Source organism: Canis lupus, chromosome 22 (genome assembly GCF_048164855.1).
Source record: "Canis lupus baileyi chromosome 22, mCanLup2.hap1, whole genome shotgun sequence".
Classification (NCBI taxonomy): domain Eukaryota; kingdom Metazoa; phylum Chordata; class Mammalia; order Carnivora; family Canidae; genus Canis; species Canis lupus.
The window spans coordinates 22,484,702-22,505,468 of record NC_132859.1 but is presented as its reverse complement, the minus strand read 5'-3'; the positions used below and the strand labels follow the sequence as shown (position 1 = coordinate 22,505,468).

The following is a 20,767-nucleotide window of genomic DNA, read 5'->3' as shown; positions in this document are numbered from 1 at the left end:
AACCTATAGTGAACACTGGATAAATAATGAAGTATAAGAGTACATATGTCTTTGGGGTTTTCCTTTGTCTTTCATATAGACTGTTGTGATTAGAGCATTTCAGAATTGTATTGAAAGCACAACCTTTGATCATCCCATCCATCCATTTATCCGTGTTGCAAATATTTGGGGATGGAGCAACTTACTGTGGAACCAGCCAGGGAAAAGTCCCTGTACATGTCATATTTAACGTACAGGCCATTTAACCTTTTATAGAGAGATTGATCCAGTCTTTTGCCTCTTGCTATACTGAATTGCTGTGTGCTTGGTCAAAGTTCTATCCCAGACATCCTTTTGTGGTATTGCTTTGTATTTAATTGGCTACTAGTTACAAAAAGGCATGTTCTGTGGGCATAGCCAATCCCTGTTTTATGTTCTTATCTCATGTTTTTCACTTTATGCTACTCTGTGTAACATCTAGGAACTCTCCAGTACTGTGGGGATTCACCGTTCTAATAAAGTAGCTTTGTACTAAAGGTAATAGCTAATATTTTTGAGCTTTGCTGTATCTATACCAAACACTCTTTTGGGAACATTCCATTTTCTCACTTTACCTTCATAATATTCATGAAGTGAGTGTTGTTATTGTTCCCAGTTAAGGAAACTGAGTCACACAGGATTATATTTGTATGATAATTGCACAAAAGCAAACTCTTGGTCTTTTTAATAGTAAGGCCATTTTGGCATCTCCCCCCCCCCCTTTTTTTTTTCAAATTGTTTCCATGTGATATCTCACTTGATCTGATACCTGTCCCCATTTGTTCACATGGGAGAAATAAAGTAAATGAGGGTGAGTGAGTCTCTGCTTTCCAGGTTAAGGACTCTATAGTACTTAAACTCAGGACCTCTAAATCCTGGACCAAGACCCTTCCTCCAGGAGCACACTTCATTCTTTCTGCTCATCTGACCAGTAGATCTCTCCTGAAGATGTGGGTCTCTCAGTTTTAATGCGAGATTTAGAATCTTGGTGACTTTTAATAGTTTCTGGAAGAGCATTATAATGTAGCATTACTCATATCCACTACATTTAGTCTAGGATCTAGAGTATTTCAAATAAGCACCAAGCACCGTACCGTCTTTTTCTGCCCCTTTGTTGGATTAATATCTGGAATCTGCCCTTAACAGCTCTGGAGTAAAAGGCCAGTTCTCTGACCAAAGAATCAGCACTAAATGGGAAATAAATCAGAGTTTGCTATAGCTAAAAGGGAAAAACTCCCACAAATTTATGTCATTTTAATTGATTCTTTCATCCTTGATAGATTTTCAGGATCTCAAAGAAGCTCTATGAATGTACCTGTAGAAGCATCTTGTTTTACATATGACGAAAATGGTGAAAGCACTTCTTTTGACAGGAAACTTCACTCCTTGTTACTGAAAACTGTCACAACAGTCATTATGTCTGGCTTTCAGAGATTTCCTAGAGTTAGGAGAACAATAGACAGTTAAAATGGCAATATCAAGAGCATTCTGGGGTTTTATAATGAGTATCAAGGGAAATTTTTTTTCTCTTGAGTTTGTAAGAAAAGAGTAGGAATATTCAGGAGGCTGAGGATAATGTGGAAATGAACTTTAATGCTTTATTTTTAAAAACAGTGTTCTTTCTAACCATTGGAAGTTGAAAAAATTAATTTTATATTATAGTTCCCATTTTCTTGTTACAGAGTTGACAGTGACTAAGGGATGTTTCTCTTCAGCTGTCCCTCTCTGCTTGTTAAGTAATTCTCCCCAAAAAGTACATTTGCACCTTTTTGTCTCTGTTTATTGGGGTGGGAGCAAGAGAAAGAGAGAGCACGCACGAGAGTGAGCATCTTAAGCAGGCTCTACACCAGGTGTGAAGACTGATGCAGGACTCAGTCTTAACTACCCTAAGCTCATGACCTGAGCTGAAATCAAGAGTTGGATGCTGAGCCACCCAGGCACCCCAAGTCTCTTTTATTTGATTAAGCATCATTTAGAAATCTTGGATCCCTTTTGTTGGTTCTTAACTTTTATATATATAGGGCTTCTGAGGCTCATGATTCCTAATTTAGCAATAGGAGTTATTTCTCTGCTTCCTATAAACCCACCTCTCATCCCCCACAGAAAGACTCCCATGCATTAGGAAGAGCATTGGTTTATTTGGTTGTGCTACAATGTGTTTTCACAATTTTTAAATCTTAATTTACATAGCTCAAATATGATTTCTTAATTTTAATATAGTTTTGCTATATTTACTATGCCCACCATATTAAAAGTGCAAACTTTGTATGTAATTTATGTGAGTTGTTGCTTCCATGTCTGCAATTTCTTGCTTTCAGGGGCTGTGGATGGTTTTAGAGACTCCTGTGTTGGTTACCTAATATACCTGAAAGGTAAAAATAACCTACTGGCTTATTATTTTAAAAAACTAATATGAAAGCAATTACAAACATTTTTTAAAAGATTTTATTTAGAGAGTGTGCACATGTATGAGTGGAGGGAGAGGGAGAGAAAGACTCTCAAGCAAACTCTGTGCTGAGCATGGAGCCTGACAGTCTCACAACCCTGAGATCATGACCTCTGCCAAAATCAAGAGTCAGATGCTTAATTGACTGAGTCACCCAGGTGTCCCAATTATGAACATGTTTCTAAAGTATGAATAAGACTTATATTTTCAAATTAATCAACATTTATAAAAGCTATTAAGTGAAAATAGGCTTTTCCCTATTTGGAAATCCCTGTGATTCCAAAATATCATTCTTTAAAGATAGTCACTGTGAAGTTTCTGCAGGTCCCTCTAGGAATGAACTAATGTTCTATTCATCTAAAAACACATAATATATGTGTATATGCATATGTACACATAACATACATCTATACTTATTTATGGATACATAGGTTTTGTTATACAGTATATTTCCCTTAGCAATGTATCTTAGATATATGCTTAGATCAGTACATATAGATCTACCTCTCTTAAATGTCTGTATAGTACTCCATTGTGTTGGCATGCCATCAGTTAACTTCTGTGTATCAACATTGTAGTTGTTACCAGATTTTCTTGTTGCAAACAATGCTATAATAAACATCTTAACGTATCTTTTTACGTTTTTTTTGGTAAATATATTTGTAGGATATCTTCAAAGCAGGGAAATTACTAGTGAAAGTGTGTGCATTTTTAGTGTCACTAAAAAGTGCCAAATTGTCCTCCAAAATTACCAATTTATACTTCTATCAACGGTTTATAAGAATGTCATGTGTCTATACATCTTTATCAGCATTGAATATGACAAAAATTTTAGTTTACAGGTATGATAGGTGAAAATAGTTACTTTAAATTTTTAGTTACTTCTGTGTTTATAGTTGACTTCAATAAATGGTTACTGAACACTTACTGTGTGCCATCATTGAAATAGGACCTAGGGATCAAAAATTATCCTAGTAAAGTCATAGAAGTGGGTAAGAAGCTTCTTTTTAGAAGAAACCAAAGATAACAAGCATAGAAAAGTTAGTCTTTTGTTCCCCTGCTAGCAGAAGGAAGTTGTCCTATAAAGGAAGAACAGTGGCCACCAGGGTCAACTTTTGATTCTATTGCTAGTTTAAACTGGCGACTCTTCCCTTCGCATAAGTGGCCTTGCTTTCCTTGTGGAAGGCAATAGCTTTTATTTTTCTCCAGAACCTGGCTTGATTATCTCATCAGGTGTTTTTAGGAGCTAGCATCTGCTATTGGGCTCTGTTCTGAAAAAAAAGCACCAGGCAAACATGAGATCCTACCAGCAGAATGGCACAAGGGCTGGAGAAACTTGGTTTATTCATTGTTCAAGCTCCTCCACTTCTGTGGATTTTCAGAGAAAGGGAACCCAAATTATATTATAGGCACCTTGAGTGTTTCTTAGAATTCACTGAGGCAGGGAAATGAGGATAGCAGTATCAATCAGGAGCCATGTTGGTTCCTAATACCAACATTACCTATATGAATAAAGTATAACATGTAAGTTAAAGTATCTGGTTGCAAGCCTATTAAGTCAATAAATTGATAGAAGGGTCCTAAATATACAACATACTAAATGGATAAACTTGGTTTTAATGAATGAAGGCTAATATACCAATAATTTGACTCTTATAGCTGAGGATGAACAAGATTTGAGGTTCTCTAAAAGTGGAATTTTCCCTGGACTTAGCCTAAAAAGAGCTCCTTAGAGCTGTCCACTCTTGGCCCATTGTCTTGAGCCTATGGACATTTTTTCCCCTTGGGGCAGGAGAGGACTTCAGTTTGCTCAAGGGCTATGTGTGCTCCAGGCCAGTACCCTGGGACAATGTTTTGATAGCTGACCTTTCCACAGCCAGCCAGCCCTCAAATAGGCTTTAATAAATAAAGAGAAAAAAGCTAAGCCCCTTTATTTTATTTTTTTTATTTTTTAATTTTTTTTTAGCTAAGCCCCTTTAGAAGGGCTAGAACAGGCTAGTAGTTGCTAGGCAAGTGAAAGTAATTCAGTGTCCTTGCCAAACATCTGCCATGCAAATAAGGAACTTTCAGGGAAGGGGGAGTGAAATGGTAGTGCATGTTCGTTGCCATAGGAATGTTTCCCTGATTGGAACAAGACCACAGAGCAGAGACGGCTGCATGTATGGTTCCTTCTGGTTGGAAATGGAAGCCCAGAGTGGGCAGTGTAGCAAAGGTAAAGCATGGGGATGAAGGAGCAAAACCCAAGGTTCTCTGGAGGTAAGGGTGTGGGAAAGGTATAAGGTATAGTGAGTCCTCTGAAAAGAGGAAGGGCTCCAGCAAATGAGACCTTAGATGCCTTATGAAATTAATGGTTTCTTAAGCTAAAATCGGAGGGAGAAGAAAGAATAGATTAACTCAGGAGAATTACATGTTGAGCTCTTAGGCTATTCTGAAGACCTGAGATTTATTGGAGAAATAACAATTCAAATTAAATCAGGGAGAATTCCAGTTAGAGTCTGGAATAAACCCAGGTTTAAGTTAGAAGTAGGTTTAAAATAGAATTTAGTGGGAAAAGATGATTAATTTAAAGGTAGGCATTTTTAATTTATGTAAATATTACACTAGATTGTCTTTATTTTAATTCTTAAAGATAATGATTAAAGATTTGTTAATAAATTGTGCTGCTATATTTATTGAGTTCTATTTTTATAGGGAAAAGAAGCACAGTTGACCAAATTGTGTACTACCAGTGCCAAACCTTAAGGAGACCCTCTGAGGTGGGCTTACTGCCCTATTAGTAAGCACCTTATCCATCTGGTAGAAGTTTCCAGCTCAAGGTCCAAGCAGAAATAAGCAGCTGTTTAGCAAATATTGAACTTTTTTTTTTTTTTAAGATTTTATTTATTCATGACAGACTCGCAGAGAGAGAGAGAGAGAGAGGCAGAGACACAGACAGAGGGAGAAGCAGGTCCATGCAGGGAGCCTGACGTGGGGTCTCTGGGATCACACCCTGGACTGAAGGCGGCGCTAATCCCACCAGGGCTGCCCAATATTGAATCTTTAATATGCTGTTTAACTTCTCTGTGATTGATTGATTATCCAGCTCTTAAAATGGAGGTGATAGCTAATCCCTGTCTCTCAGAATGGTGTGAGCATGGATGCTATTCTCAGTGAATACAATTTCTGGGGTTGGTATAACATCCCAAGGTGCCTATGATGACAATGACAGCCTTAGTTTGTCATTAGTGGTTCAGGTCAAAGAGTTTTATATTTTAGGCTACAATCTTAAGAGGAACTGTATTTTTTTTTATTTTTATTTATTTATGATAGTCACACACACACACACAGAGAGAGAGAGAGAGAGAGAGGGAGAGACACAGGCAGAGAAGCAGGCTCCATGCACCGGGAGCCTGACGTGGGATTCAATCCCGGGTCTCCAGGATCGCGCCCTGGGCCAAAGGCAGGCGCCAAACTGCTGCGCCACCCAGGGATCCCGAGGAACTGTCTTTAATGATAAAGGTTTACTTGTACATATGAAATAAATATTTATTATCATTTGCCATATTCATGTTTACTTGCTATTTAAAATAGTTTCTTCTTCAGAATATATATGTAAAAATATTAGCAGTATATCTGTTGACTTTTTATGTGGTTTCTTTTTGGGTCATGTAAAAGAAGGCTAATAGAATGTGAGGTTTATTCTCAAATATTTGAATTCTTGTAATAGACGAATAGAAATGATGCCATGGGACCTGGATTTTAGTAGTCACTGTGTCTGTTTCAGGGCTCACTCCCTAGGTCAGTTTCTTGAGTCTGGAACTTCAGTGTCAATTTTACCTTATAATTGATCAGATGTTGGTTGATTGACACATTATCTGAGACAAATTTGTAAACCAAATGCCAAATTTTAATTTACAAGGAGAGTGTAATTAGAAAAACTATCTTCGGATTCTTCAGATGGTATAACCTTTCCCTAATATGATTTTGACAAGTCAAAATATATACTGGCCATAATGTTCTTTAAACAAAAAACCCCCTACATTCTTTTTTTTTTTTTTTTAAGATTGATTGATTGATTTATGATAGGCATAGAGAGAGAGAGGCAGAGACACAGGAGGAGGGAGAAGCAGGCTCCATGCAATCCTGGGACTCCGGGATCGCGCTCTGGGCCAAAAGCGCCAAACCGCTGAGTCACCCAGGGATCCCCCAACCCCTACATTCTTCATGTAGATTCTCTAATAACAACTACAGCTATGCAAAGCAGAATGGAGAGCCCCAGTGAGCTGCTTATGTTGAAGCTCCCAGTGCAGGTTGAAAGCCTACTTCCAAGTGTGGGAGCAATACTTACAGATAAGTTGAGCCTGACTTTCTCTGGAGGGCTTCTTTTAACTAGGCAAACCTAGGAACCTACAAACTCCTTTAACCTGTCATTGAATAAAGAAACAAGAGGTGTCAAGAAAAGGAAGCTTATTGATTGCATGTTATGTACCAAGCATGCTAAGTATTTTATATATATTGACTCATTTAATTCCGTAACCACCCTGCAAGATAGATAGGTAGTATTTTCATTTTACAGATCAATAAAAATGCTCAGTAAAGTTATGTAGCTTGCCTAGGGTCACATAATAAGTGAGCAGGGATTTTCTTTGGCTCTGAAATCTGATTACCCTAGCATCCAGTAGACCTCAGTAATTTCATATTCGTTCCACTGAATTTGAGGAGGACACCTGATATCACACTGTGATGCTAACATAAATAGACTAGAATAAAAGATAGATATAGTAATGGAATAAATTTCGTTTATAGATGGAGATTGTTAACGTGCATCTCAGATCCTTTGAAGTAGTTAAAAACAAAAATACTAAAGGATTTTTTTCAAATAGATTTATTTATTAAAGATTTTATTGATTCATTCATTCATTCATTCATGAGAGACAGAGAGAGAGAGAGAGAGAGAGGGGCAGAGACACAGGCAGAGGGAGAAGCAGGGAGCCTGATGCGGGACTCCATCCCGGGGCCTCCATCCCAGGACTCCAGGATCACACCCTGGGCCGAAGGCAGGTGCTAAACTGCTGAGCCACCCAGGCAGGGATCCCCTCAAATAATAAATTGATAAATGAACCAACTCATCAACATCAGTGATCAGCAGGTATAATAAATACTAAATCAAATTTAACTTCTAGGGTGGTGCTTGCTGCTTTTTGTATGATAATGATAGAGTTCTATCATTATGGTTTTTAGAAACTGTGCTATTTGGGGTTGTTGGTTCTCAGTCTTTTATCTTTTGGGTACATGAGAGGATGACATTTACATTCAATATCTTTTCTGTAGATAAGACAACTGTTCAAGTTATCTAATGCTGCAGCACAACAAAGTTAGTGCCTTAAAGCAGCAACTATATTTTGCTCACAAATCTGCAATTTGGGCAGGGCTCAACAGGGACAGTTATCTTGGTTCCATTCAGCATCAGCTGGATTGGCTTAGAGGCTGGAGGCTGTAATCATCTGAAACTCACTCCCTAAACTGTCTGGAGGGCTGGGAAAGACTAGAATAGCTGGGCTCTTCTCAGCATCTCTCTTTCTTTGTGGTCTCTCCAGCATGACAGCTTCAAGATAGCCAGACAACTCAGTGCTCTCAAACCATATGACCCAAGAAAGAGAAAGGCGAGAACCTTATCTTTTATGACCCATCCTAGGAAATCACACAACATTCTTACCCCACTCATTGAAGCAGTTACAAAGGCCACTCAGTTTCAGTGGGAATGGAAATAAATTCCATCTCTTGTAAGGAAGTGAAAAGCTTCTGGAAGAGCATGTGGGACTGGAAATATTGTAGTGGCCATTTTTGGAAAGCAGTCTGCTACACAGATAAGCTAGGCTACAGGTTACATGCTGGTGCCCAAGCTACATGTATTTCTGATCATATTTATCTATTACTCCAGGGAGCATATTAGCATGCAAATAAAATATTTATTTCCCTATAACTAAACCCACCAAAAGTCATTCTTCAAAACACATTATCTGCAAGCTCTTGGCACTCTATCTACCATTAGAAACATACTGTAAAACACTAGTGTATTAGGCTAATGAAATAGAGAGTTGAGACTTTACCTAAATTTTTCATCATTGTTAAGCCAGTATTTGTTAAATGTTCCTGAATGGTCCTATTTCTCCTTTTCTACTTTGTGTGCAGAGGTAAACAACTGAAAATTTATATAAACAGCTTTGCATAGAAACCTTTTCATTTAAAACCAAAAAAATGAGGACAATTGCACTTAGAACTGAGTGTTTCCTGAAGGGGTTTGTTCTAGCATCTTATAGTGGCTGCTGCCTCCTCTTTTGAAGTTGAAATGATTATTCAAGACACACATTTTCAAAGTTGACAAAATTAGTATCTTCTCCCAAGCACTTCTTGTAAATTGTGGGAATCCTATGACATGACAGCATACTTTTGCATTAATTGGGCTATTCTAGCCCTTTTTAAAATCTATAAAATAATTCATCCATATAACAGAGAATATAAAATTTTAGGTACAGTTTGAAGAATTAAAAACCTAAATACTCCTGTGCTTACCATCCAGGTTAAGAAGTAAGCCATTACCTTCCTTCCATACCCTGTACAGGTCAGACCTGACCTGACTTTTGTGTTGCCACTTTTCTTTCTTTTGTCATATTACCACCTATCTAGTCAAATCCTTCAATTGTTTGGATCTTCATACAGTGTTTTTCACTTCAGTTAAAAACATTTTATATAAAGAGCAGGCGTATCTTTTGTTAAATTTATTCCTGGGTACTTTTTATTTTTGTTGCTGTTAATGATGTCATTCTGATTACTGCTGAATATACTCATGTAGTTGATTTCTACTTACTGGTTTTGTGAACATAAAATTTGCTAAATCTTACTAATTAAAATAATTTTTCTTTTGATTCGGGATTTCTACATAAATATATTATCTGTAAATGACAACAGCTATGTAGCTTTATATCTCTTATTTTTATCTTTGCCCTGGTCTGGCCTGCCAGACCAATGTTGAATAGATATGATAATAGCTGGCACCCTGGTCTTTCTTCATTCTGATTTTAAAATAAATTTTTTTAATGATTTTCATTATCAACTATATAATGTTCATTGTAGGTTTTGTTGTTTTTATTTTGATAAATATCCTTTGTCAAGGGCTTTTCTATTCTTAGTATGCTGAGTTTTTAAAATTGTGAATAAATGTAGAATTCTATAAATATTTTTCTGTGGCTGATGATTTGACGATATGGTTTTTTCCCTTTACTTTGTTATTAGGATGAGTTACATTAACTGGTTTTCTAATAATAAATCAAGGCCCCATACCTTTGATAAACCCAATTATCTTTACAAATAATTTGTTTAGAGTTTTTCACCTTTGTGAAATTGACCTATAATGCTCATTTCTCATTCTGTTTCTTTCTTAATTTGGAATCAGAGTTATGTTGAAAAATATATTTCTAATATTTAATTGTATTACAGTAAAAGAATCTTTAGAAGTTTGAGGCTATCACTAGTTTTGTTTTCAAAATTGTATAATGTATCACAAATTGTTGCATTTAATATTCTACATGTGTTTTATATTGCTAAAAAGCTTATCAGTTAAGCTGTTTAAAACTTCTGTCCTTACTAATATTTTATTTGCTGAAGCTATCCATGACTAGGAGAGTTCTATTGTAGTTTCTTCTTCGGGTGATGGATTTGTCCATATCTTCTCATTACCATGTAAATTTTTGCTTTGCAAGTTTTGAGACAATATTAATAGGTACATACAGGTATATAATTCTTTTGCATGTGTCTTGTTCTGTGTTTTAGGTGTATCTTTTACAGGCAATATGTAGCTAGATTTTCGTTCAGTCTAAAAATATTTACCCTTACTTGGAAAGTTGGTTCCACTAGCATTTATTGCAATTAATAAGAAATTTATACTTCTTACACTGTTTTATGTATTTTTATGAATGTTTTCTATTTCTCCCCTTTCCCCTTTTGTCATCTGAATTAATAATTCTTTTTTTCTTTTTTCTTTTTTTTTGTATTTCATTTTTTCCTCTTCCTTCTTTGGAGGTTATATGCTTTATATCTACTCCCTTAATAGCTGTTCTTGCTAGTTTGATGGGCATACTTTAAAAAGTTTCTATTTAATGAGTGTTACCACTCATGCTTCAAATCTTAAAGATATTTCTCCTCAGATTCTCTATTTCCCCCCACAGATTATGCACTTTTCTAACAGTTTTAAATAATGTTTACTTAGTTTCGCCTATTTACCAGTGTTTTTCCTCATTGTTACTTTCTTCCCTCTTTTTGAAGTATATCCTTTAGAATTTCTTTAGTGAGTCTTTTTTAAATAGCAAATGCTATGATGCAGGAATGAATAAGATACATTTCCATAAAATATGTAATTGCAATGTAAACTAAGTACAAAAGTACAGATCAGGACAAAGTGTTGAGAGCACAAAGAGGGGAAGCTAAGTGTAGGGAGTGAGGAAGGGCATCTCAGGAAAGATTGTAAGAAATGAGATGTGAAGTCGTGGAAGGCTATGGGTGTGTTGATGGAACATTCATCAGCTCAGCAGGCTGGAACTTAGGCGGGGGTTGGTGCCAGATGGAGCTAGAGAGGTTAGTGAGCTAGCTAGTGGGTTGTGAAGAGCCTTAAATGCCAAGGTGAAGGCAACAGAAAATTGGGAGGAGGTTTAAAGCAGTGGAGTAACATGATTAAATGCATTATTTAGGAGTGATTTGTGTAAATATATGGAGAACAATGAGTTGCAATAGTCACCTGAGAGGAATTTGAAGGACTAAAACAAGACAAAGCAAAGATGACGAAGCGAAAAGATGAAATTTTGAAAGATATTGACAGGTAAAATTTTAATATATTTGAAGCAGAGAGGGTTGGAAGATGTATTTCAAGGACTCTGATTTAGAGGACTGGCAAGATCAAGGTGGTATGCAAGTTTGGAAGTGGGGGGGGAGGCACCATTGGGGAGAGAGAATGATTTTTAGTTTGTAATAAAACCATTTGATGTGTTTTCAGGATAAAAAACGGTGGATTTGGTTATTGAAGAATTAATAGCAAAGGTATTTGGGATGTCTCTGGATTGAGAACTCAGTAACATTTTTAGATTATATCTTGTTCTGGTCATTTACTGTTTTTCCTTCTTTTGCTTTCTGAGTTGTAATATAGACCTGTGCTTCAGGATGCAAACAGCAAATCCTGCTGTTTGAAAAATTATTGCCACTGGACAGTGATTGCTCTTGGCTGGTAGGACCTCTTGTTTGGAGTCTGTTTTAATCCTAGCTCTGTTCACAGGTTGGCAGATGTGACCCAGAGTATCTAAGAATATCTGGTAAGACATGAGAGAAAGGAGAGAAGGAAGACAGAGGTAGATTAAGGGAAGAGGAGAGGAAAAAATTTCCATTTAATTAAAGTGTTGGCAAGGCTTATGCTTCCTACCTATTGTGCGGGATTTTTTGTTTTGCATATCGTTTTTTCCTCCAGTTTTATTGAGTAATAGTTGACACACATAGTTTGAGGCATATAGCATCATCATTTGACTTACATATATTGTGAAATAATTATCACAATAGGTTCAGCTAACATCCATTTTCTTATATAGTAAGATATAAAGAGAAAATAAGAAAGAAAAAAAATTTCTCCTTGTGTTGAGACCTCCTAGGATTTACTTGAACAACTTTCCTACATATCATAACAGCAATGTTAACTGACATCCCTGGTACCTATTTCTCTTATAACTGGAAGTTTGTACTTTTGACCACCTTCCTCCAATTCCACCTCCCTAGTCTCAGCCTCTGCTAACCACAAGTCTTTCTATATGAGTGTCTTTCTATTTGAGTGTTTTTGGGGTTTTTTTTTGTTTTTTGGGGGGGGGTTTTATTCCACTTATATGTGGAATCATATAGTTGTTTATCTTTCTCTGACTTATTTCACTTAGAAAATGCCTTTAAGATTCATCCATGTTGTTGCAAATGAGAGGATTTACTCATTTCTTGTGGCTAAATAATATTCCATTGTATATATACATTTGACTTTTGAACAACCTGAGAATTAGGGGTGCCAGGCCCCTGCATGATTGAAAATCCATGTACAACTTCTGACTCTCTATAAACTTAACTACTAACAGCCTACTGTTGTCTTGAAGCTTGTCCTTTAGATCCTATCCAAAAAATCATTACCTAGACCCATGTCAAGGAGCTTTATTCCTGTTTTCTTCTAGGAGTTTCATGGTTTCAGGTCTTATATTTAAGTATTTAATTCATTTTGAGTTAACTTTTGTGAGTGGTATAAGATAGGAGTCCAGTTTCATTCTTTTACATGTGAATATCCAGTTATCTTACTACCATTTATTGAGGAGACTATTTTTTCCTTTGTCAAATATTAGATGATCACAGATGGTTGGGTATATTTCTGATCTTTCAATTCTGTTCCATGGGTCTGTTTTTATGATTATGACAATATTCTATTCTGTTGATGACTACAATTTAATAGAATAGTTTGAAATCAGGAAGTGTGAATACCTCCACCTTTGTTTTTCTTTCTCTGGAATTTATTTGGCTATTTTGGGTCTTTTGTGGCTTCAGATAAGTTTTAGGAGTGATTTTTCTACTTCTGTAGAAGTGCCATTGGAATCTTGATAGGAATTGCATTGAATCTATAGATGGCTTTTAGTAGTATTAAAATTTTAACAATATTACTTCTTGCAATCCATGGACACAAATAACCTTCCATTTCACTTGTGTCTTCTTTTATTTCTTTCATTATTGTCTTGTAGTTTTCAGCATAGAGATCTTTCATCTCCTTAGTTGAATTTATTCCTAAGTATTTTGGTGTTTTTGATGCTATTGTAAATAGGATTGGTTTATTTCTTTTTCAGAAATTTTGGTAGTGTATAGAAACACTACTGATTTTGTATGTTAATTTTGCATTCTTCAACTTTATGAACTCATTAATTAGATCTAACAGTTTTTTGATTGAGTCTTTAGAATTTTCCATATATAAAATCATATCATCAGCATATAGAGACAATTTTACTTCTTCCCTCCCAATTCTGATATCTTATATTTCTTTTTCTTACCTGATAGCTCTAGCTAGCACTCTCAGTATTGTGTGAAATAAAAGTAGTGAGACTGGGCATCCTTGTCTTATTCCTGATCTTAGAGGAAAAGCTTTCATTTTTTTCACCATTGAATGAGATGTTAACTCTCTGCTTGCCATATGTGGCTTTTATTATGTTGGTGTATACTCCTTCTATGCCTAATTTGTTAAAAGTTTTTATCTATCATGAATGGATATTGAATTTTATCAAATGGTTTTTCTGCATCTATTGAGATGATTATATTGTTTTCTTTCATTCTATTAATGTGATGTATCCTGTTAATTGCCTATGTTGAACCATGCTGATATCCCAAGGATAAATCCCACTTGATCATGGTGAATGATTCTTTTAACATGCTTTGGAATTTGGGTTTGTTAGCATTTTATTGAGAATTTTTGTATCCATATCCATCAGGGATTATGGCCTGTAGTTTTCTTTTCTAGTAGTGTCCTTTTCAGATTTTGATACCAGTTTAATGCTGGCCTCGTAAAATGAGTTTGAGAATGTTCTTTTCTCTTTGATTTTTTTGAAAGAATTTGAGAATTACTGTTAGTTTTTTTTTTTTTTTTTTTTAATATTTTTGCAGAATTTACCAGTTAAGCCATCTAGTCATGGGCTTTTCTTCATTGGGAGATTTTTGATTACTGATTCAGTCTCCTTACTAGTAATTGGCCTATTCATATTTTCTGTATCTTTCTGATTCTGTCTTTGTAAGTTACATGTTTCTAAGAATTTTTTCCTTCTGGTTGTTTAATTGTTGACATATAATTGTTCATAGTAGTCTAATGATATTTGGAATTTCTTTGGTATCAGTTCTTTGATAATTCCTTTTTCATTTATAATTTTGTGGATTTGGGTGGTTCTTTTATACTTACTAAGCATTTGTCAGTTTTATGTATCTTCAAACAACGGACTCTTGGTTTGGTTAATCTTTTTTTTCTATCGTTTTTCTGTTCATTTTTCACTTATTTCTGCATTAATCTTTATTATTTCCTTTCTCCTGCTCACTTTGGGTTCAGTTTCTTGTTTTTTTAGTTCCTTTAGGAGGTATAAAGTTAGGCTGTTTATTTGATATCTTTCTTCTTAATATAGATATTTGTTCTTAAGAACTTAATTCTTAGAACTGTTCTTGCTGTATCCCATAAGTTCTGGTATGTTGTTTTTTTCATTTTCATTTGTCTCAAGAATTTGCAAATAGAAAAATTTTACTTCCAATTTTCCCTTAATTTTTTTGATCCATTGCTTATTTAGGAGAGTGTTGTTTAATTTTGGTGTATTCGTGAATTTCTAGTTTTCCTCTTGTTGCCAATTTCTAGTTTCATACCATTGTTGTCAGAGAGGATACTTACTTGTTTTATGGCCTAACATAGTGATCTATTCTAGAAAATGTTAAATATGCATTAGAGAAGAACATGCATTCTGCGTTGGATAGGTGGATAGAATATTCTGTGTATCTTAGGTTCATTTGGTCTATAGTGTTATGAAGATCTTCTCTTTCCTTTTTGATTCTCTGGATGATGTATTTATTGGTGAGAATAGAATATTAAAGTCCTAATTAAACTATTATACTAGTTTAGTTTATACTAAACTTTATTACTCCTTTTAGCTCTATCGGTTTTGCTTTATGTAGGTGCTCTAATGTTGGGTGCATAAATATTTACAGTTGTTATGCTTTTTGGGTATATGGACTCCTTTATCATTATATGACCTTCTTTGTCTCTTTTTACTATTCTTTTTTACTTTAAAGTCTGTCTTCTCTGATATAACTTTAAAAAAAATTTTTTTGGTACCATTTGCTTGTAATGGGTTTCCATCCTTTCACTTTCAGTCTATTTATGTCTTAAAAAAGCTAAAGTGAATTTCTTTTAGGCAACATATTGTTGGATTTTTTTTTTTTTTAAACCTTTATTTTTTTTTTTTTTTTTAATTTTTATTTATTTATGATAGTCACACACAGAGAGAGAGAGAGAGGCAGAGACACAGGCAGAGGGAGAAGCAGGCTCCATGCACCGGGAGCCTGACGTGGGATTCGATCCCGGGTCCCCAGGATCGCGCCCTGGGCCAAAGGCAGGCGCTAAACCGCTGCACCACCCAGGGATCCCTATTGTTGGATTTTTAAAAAAGATTTATTTACTTGAGAGACAGCACATGAGTGGGGAGAGGGAGAAAGAATTTCAAGCAGACTCCACACCAAGCATGGAGCCTGATACAGGGCTTCATCTCATGACCCTGATATCATGACCTGAGTCACAATCAAGAGTCAGATGTTTACATCTGATGCAGCATCGCGCCATGTTGTTGGATTTATAAAAATCCATTCAGTCATTCTGTGTCTTTTGGTTTGATAATTTAATTCATTTACATTTAAAGTAATTATTGATAAGCAAGGATTTACTATTGACATTTTGTTCATTGTTTTTTTTTTTAAATAGATCCATTGTTGCTATTTCTCATTCTGTTGTCCTTTTTCTGTGTGTTGATGTATTTTTGTATCCATAGGCTTTGACAACTTCATCATATTCCTTTGTGTAATTACTAAAAGGTTTTCCCTTGTGGTTATTATGAGGCCTACATAAAATATCTTAAACTTTTAACACCCTTTTTTAAAGTTATAACAATTTAACTTCACTAGAATTTATATATTTTACAGTTTAACTTCACCCCCCCCATTGCATTTTAGGTTATTGCTGTTAAAATTTACATATTTTTAATATTAATATAAATTACTGTACTTACAGTCATTATTTGCTCCATTCTTTTTTTTTTTGCTCCATATTTTTTGACTTTCAAACTAGAGTTGTGAGTTATGTACCACTATTACCATTTTGCAGAATCAAACTATGACTATATATTAATATTGCCAATGAAATTTACCCTACCTTTTTGTGGTGTTGTGAGGTTAATTGTCTTTTACTTTCACCCAAAGAACTCTCTTTAGCATTTATTGAAGGCAGTCTGGTGGTTATGAACTCCCTCGGCTTTTGTTTGTTCAGGAAAGTCTTTCTCCCTCCTTTATTTCTGAAGGACATCTGACAGTTTTTGTTTTTGTTTAATATTGTGAATATGTCATCCTGTTCTCTTCTGACCTGAAAAGTTTGTTGATAAATTGCCAGTAGTCTTATGGTGGGTTCCCTTGTGTGTAACTTCTCTCTTTTGCTGCTTTTTAAAATTCTTTGCTTTTGACTTTTGACAATTTAATTATAATGTGTGTCAGTGTAGTCCTATTGAGGTTCAATCTATTTGGGGCCCTTTGGGCCCCATGGATCTAGATTTCCATTTCTCTCTCCAGGTTTGGGAACTTTTCAGACATTATTCCTCTAAATTTATTTTGTGTGCCTTTCTCTCATTCTTCTGGAATTCCCATAATGCAAGTATTGAATATTGTTTCTTTTTATTTTGTCCTAATTTCTTGTAGGCTTTCTTCACTTTTTCATTTTTTTTTTCTTTTTGTTTCTGTGACTAGGCAATTTCCAATGTCCCATCTTCCAGCCCACTAATTTTTCCTTCGCACAGTTGAATATGCTTTTTTAAAAGATTTTATTTATTCATGAGAGACACAGAGCGCACGTGTGCGAGATAGAGAGAGAGAGAGAGAGAGGCAGAGACACAGGCAGAGGGAGAAGCAGGCTCCATGCAGGGAGCCTGACGTGGGACTCAATCCCCAGTCTCCAGGATAACAACCTGGGCCGAAGGTGGCACTAAACCACTGAGCCATCTGGGCTGCCCAGTTGAGTATACTTTTGAAACCCTCTGAGTTATTGTATTTTTCAACTTTAGGATTTCTGTTTATGGGTTTGTGTTGTGGAGGGTTGTTTTGTTGTTGTTTATGTTGTTGATGGTTTCTGTTTCCTTGTCAAACTTCTCATTTTGTTCATGCAAAATGAGCAATGGTTTTCTACTAATTTTAGTTTTTCTACTTTAGTCTGTGTTTTTTTCTGGTTTGCTGAACTTCCTTAAGAGGATTATTCTAAAATATCTGACTATTCATAGATCTCCCACTTCTTTAGGGTCAGTTATTGGAGCTTTATTGGTTTCCTTTGGTGATACCATATATACCTGATCCTTGATTTTTTACATTGGTACATATGCATTCAAGTAATGGGCCTCCTTTTCCAAACTTCGCAGGTTTTCTTTGGCAGAGATAGTTCTTTACTAGTCTGTTCAGTTTGGGTTTCTGGATGTGTCTGCTGGTAATGTCTTTGGGCAGGTGGGCCCTGCTATTGTGGTCTCTTTTGGGGAGACACAACTATTTGAATTCTGAGAACAGGGGTGGGGTGAGTACCACTGTCTGAGACCAGTTGGATAGAACTGTTTGCTTGGTTCCTTACCCAAGTGAGGCTATAGGATGGATTTTGTGGTTGCCTAAATCTCTGTTCAGGCTTACTAGATGGTAGAACTGAGTACTGTATTTAGTAGTAGCTAGAGCTATGATTTAACTTCCCTGCCCTGACAAAGTAGCAAGTAGGCTTAAGGCCTATATAGTTCATTCACTGTTTGGGGGCCCAAAGCAGGCCTGAATGTATTGAATTCCTTGGTCAAGTGAAGTCATTGGTTTTGCTCTTGCACATGGGGGAAATCATAGGCTATCCTGTTTTCTAATGCATTACATAGACAGTACATAGGGTTGTTGAATTGGGCTAAACAGCTTCCTGTCAGTCCTGGTTAGATTTCCTGGTTGCATAGGCTGAAGGCTGTATTCAGCTATGAACAGGACTATAAATTAAACTGCCTGCTCAGGCACAGCAGGAGAAGCATCTCTAAAACTGATAAAGCTCTTTGTTTGCTGTTTTAAGCTGACCTGCACCCCAAGTTCCTTCCTGAACAGGGTCACTGGCTTTGTTCTGCAAACTATTCACTTTATCTCGCCCAGGCAGGAGGGAGAAGGGGCTGTTCCAGGCTATTCTCAATTTCTCAAAGAGGCTTTCCAGTTTAGAGTTGCCAGGAACTACCCCCACCTTTGGCTATGACTTAATCCTCCTGCCTTTACTTAGCATGGAAGCCTAAATGCCCACACTGATTGTGCTCTGGAAGTTATCAGCTCTGCCCATTCACCTCTTAGCTTGTGTGCCACTGGGCCACACAGCTTCTAACAGTTGTCACTAGTCCTTCTGATCAGATGAGTATAGAAGGCACCCTCCACAGAGGATAGAGCTTTGACTTAGCACTTTGCCTGGGTGTGGGCAAACTCAGCTCTAGAGCCAGCAAAACTCTTCATCTGAGGATCCGAATCAGGCATATCTGCACCCTGCCAAGTTCCCTAATCAGAGTGCACCCCAGATTTGGTTCTGAAGATGAGCAAAGCTGATGAATGGGATTACTACTTGGGCACTGCAGGTAATTAGCTCTGTCTGCCAAGGTCTGTGTATTGATTTTTGCAAGATACTCACCCATGTGTCACAGATTCCTAGTGTCTATACTGTGCAGATTCTACTGCAATCCTTACCATGTGAGATCAGGGTATGGGCTCTCCTAAGTGACCTATAATGCTTGGGTTCTCTTTTCCTACTGGAGAAACTGGTGACTCAAGGGGGACCTCTCCTGGTGGTGCTGTACTGTCCTGGAAGAGGGGCAATGTGGTAAAAAAGTGACCACTTTTCTTACCTGTCTAATGTAGTACCTCTTGGTCTGTGAGATGCAGCAGTGTGTTTCGGCCTCACCTCTGTGTTCTAGGCTTCTCTCAGTGGTACCTTTTTTAAAAAAATAGATCTTGGTTCTTCTTGGGAAGAAGAGTATAATTAAGAATGACTTACATTGCCATCTTGGTGACATCATTCTCCTACCTACTATTCTTAGTTAGCAAGATTAGCTTCTCTCCCTAGAGATTACTGCCCGGCCTATGAGGCCAGAGGAAGGCTTTCTTTTTGATGCATGAGTCATCACAGTGACTTAGTGACTTATTGGTCACTCACATGTAATAATTGCAATGATCACTGCTAAGAGTTGAGAGGAACTTCTCTCTGCCGGGGTATGAAGTAGCTTTGACAGGAGATGTGTCAGCTTGAAACCCAAGCAGCCCCTCAGCTTCTACCTGGTGCCATCATGTAGTGCCCTGGACTCAGGCATGCATGCAGAATATCCCATCACATCCAACACTTCTTGACAGAGGAAGAAGCTGGCAAGGGAATTTGGGAGAAAAAAAAAAATATATTATAAAATATTTTCTTTGGGGATCTGTACTTTCTCTGGCAGCATCATGATATGAAATAATTCCTAACCTTTTTATGTTGGTGGTGGGGACTGACCCATGGGATCCTACTGTGCAGATCAGCTGCTGTTAAAATATCTGATCTTTTAGAAGTGACTCAGGAGGAAAAGTGTCAAGTTAAAGTTCATCAGTTATCCTGGTCACAAAAAAATAGAATGAGTTGTTAAATGGCAGAATGAGTCTGTAATTTTTTACTTTGTCAGAAATTACAGTCATGACAAGATACATCCCTGCATTTGCATAGAAGTAGGTTTGTCACTATTAGCACATGCCTCTGGATGGTATTGGTAAGGCAGAAAGGGCATGACATATGTTAACACATATGAATAGTATTGGGCATTTTACCTAAATTATCTCATTTAATTGATTGTGCAGTTAACTGAGCTCAGAGAGTAAGGAGACTATCACGGTCTCTGAGCAGGTACATGGTGGCCACAGTTTAAATCCATGTATAATAGATTATACACAATGGGTATACAAATTTATACCACATTGCCTCCAGGGATGTTTTGGTATTTTTTTTACTTGAGAGAACAGATGTGGTTTCTGTGAAAAATTAGTCTCACCCAGAAACACCCAGGTGTTTTCCCTTGATAAAGACACTGGTCCTTTTATGCCTTCCCCAGATTTCCAACCTTCTATCCCCAGATACTGTCTCCAAGTTACGAGACACACAGCAGGAAAAAAAAAAAAAACTGAAAACGGGGCCCATTCCACAGCACAACAGCCAGCTAGCTCCATTGCATTCTTTGTTTTGTACTCTTTCTTTTTTTTATAATTTTTAAAATTTGTTTATTTATTCATGAGAAGCAGAGACAAGACAGAGAGAGAGAGAAGTAGGATCCACGCAGGGAGCCTGAGGTGAGACTCGATCCCGAGTCTCCAGGGTCATGCCCTGGGCCAAAGGCAGGCGCTAAACCGCTGAGCCACCCAGGCATCCCTGTTTTGTACTCTTTCTTTAATGCCTGTTAGGTTATTTGTCATTGATGTTTT

The 20,767-nt window shown here is 36.7% G+C and overlaps 1 protein-coding gene and 1 long non-coding RNA gene across 18 annotated transcripts in view; one reads left to right on the top strand and one right to left on the bottom strand.

Annotated features, from left to right (window-relative positions):
• TMEM108 (transmembrane protein 108) overlaps window positions 1-20,767 on the top strand; it is a 349,072-nt gene that overhangs the window by 86,909 nt on the left and 241,396 nt on the right. The window contains exon 1 of one of the 17 annotated variants that reach the window (XM_072792740.1): window positions 11,295-11,315. The exons of the other annotated variants lie outside the window; for them this stretch is intronic. The gene's annotated coding sequence lies outside the window, so the exon portion shown is untranslated. Of the gene's footprint in view, window positions 1-11,294; window positions 11,316-20,767 lie in introns of those variants that run through there. 17 annotated transcript variants of the gene reach the window in all.
• Window positions 1,228-19,911, bottom strand: LOC140614015 (uncharacterized). The gene is made up of 5 exons (XR_012014918.1): window positions 19,785-19,911; window positions 19,479-19,681; window positions 19,171-19,256; window positions 6,792-6,867; window positions 1,228-1,456 (listed from the first exon to the last, which is right to left on the bottom strand). It is a non-coding gene; the product is annotated as an uncharacterized lncRNA (long non-coding RNA).